Source organism: Setaria italica, chromosome IV (assembly GCF_000263155.2).
Source record: "Setaria italica strain Yugu1 chromosome IV, Setaria_italica_v2.0, whole genome shotgun sequence".
Lineage (NCBI taxonomy): Eukaryota > Viridiplantae > Streptophyta > Magnoliopsida > Poales > Poaceae > Setaria > Setaria italica.
Window position 1 is genome coordinate 5,121,040 of NC_028453.1, and position 1,838 is coordinate 5,122,877.

Genomic DNA, 1,838 nt, shown 5'->3' on the forward strand with positions numbered 1-1,838 from the left:
TCCCACCTTGATCTCGTTGACGAGGTGGGCTTTCCAGCCCCGCTCATCCAATCCTTGTGTTCTTTCCCATCCCGTGTAACGTCCCTCTTGATCCGAAGTGTAACGAGATTTGCTCTGACTAAAAAGTCCAAAACGGTTCCAACTCCCCCCCCCCACCCCCCTGCATAGGCGCCGCCGCCTCTGCTCCACTCCACGGCTCGCCGGAGCACGGCCGGGCGCCGCTCGCTGGATCTTAGTGCTCCACGCGTACGTTATCTGCCGTGAGATCGCGGTGCCGCTGCACAGACAGCCCGATCGCCCGCCTCCACCAGACCACGACGTCGACCAAGACGGCCGCGTCGTCGCGGTCGCTTGCAGACACTGCCCGGCTCAAGGGCGGCGCTAGCGCGCGCGGCCCGTTCCGCCTTCCGCGGGTCGAGCTAGGACGGCGGCTCGACCAGTTTGGGGCTGTCGGCCGGGGGCGACGGCGCCACCAGCTGGCTGAGGGAGCGCGGTGGCCGGGGGTGCCGCGGGCATGCGCTGCTGCTAGCCGAGCAGAGCGATCGTCACCGCCGAGCCCTGCTGCCGCCGCGCCGTCGCACGTTCCATGTGTCCCCCAACCCGGGCAGCCTCCCGTCCACCCCGGACATGGGCAGGCCCATGGGCACGCAGCTCCTCGGCTCGCCAAAGCGCCCCCGCGTTCCCGGTGCTGCACGTCTGCACTGCTGCTCGCGCGACCGAAAAATTTCGGAGCTCTCTGTGGTAGTCGAAGACTCGAAGAGGGTTCAATCAGCGTGCTTGGATCCGTCGAGTCCACGGCCGGGGCTCGCATCGGCTGGCATGACCCCTGCTTGAGCCGCGCCCGGCGCCGGCTCACAGATGCGATTGTGCCTTCCGCGAGGTCGAGCGGCGACGACACCAACCGTTTTCCGCCGCTGCACCAAGCTCGTGCCGGCGAACAAGTCCTCCAGCAGAGCCGTCGCCGTGGACCTCCGCCGCTGCGCCATCCTCGGGCGATCCGCGACCTGGGCTAGCCCTGCGGCTCCCAATCGAGAAAACGAACAGGTCCGGTCGCTGCTCTGCCGAATCTGGGCCACAGGCGTGCGATCGGACGGCTTCCAGGGACCCAGGGGATGGACGGTATGTGAAATACCGTCCACCCCCAGCCTGGACGTGGGCACCGCGCGCGCCGCCTCTGCTGCGCTCCACAGCTTGCCGGAGCAAACCGGCCGCGTTCCAGGCTCTAGCTGCTCACCGGATCGTAGTGCGGCACGCCGCGTTATCCATCGTGAGATCACGGAGCACCTGTCCAGCTCGGCCGCCTCCACGACGTCGTCGACGACGAAAGCTTCGTAGCTCTCTTCGATGCCGCTTGTACGTGGTCGGAGCCTCGGAGGGACGAAGGCGGACACTGTCCTGCTCGAAGGCGGCGCTGGCGCGCGGGTGTTGTTCCGCGGGCCTAGTCCGGCGGTGGTTCGACCAAGTTCCGGCGTCAACACCACGGGACGATGGAAACCAGCCCGGTGCGACGCCTGCTGGGCGATGGCCTCGTCGCGCCAGCTGCCGGTGCCGGCCGCGCGTCGCTGACGCGTTCACGCCCCACAGCCACAGGAACGAGTATCTGCAGCTGCAGACTGTCCAACAGCGTCACCAGGGTGAGGCGGTCTCGAAGGAAGCGGCGGCGAGACTGCCAGCGTCTTCAAGCGGAGCAGTCATCGCCGTTGAGCTCCGCCGCCGCCGCGCCGTGCACGCGCCGGCGCCGAGCGGCGGCTCAAGCCGGGCCTTCACCAGCCTGGAACGTGGTGGCGCTTTGGCGAGCCGAGGAGCTGCGTGGCCATGGTTCTGGCCTCTGGGGGTGG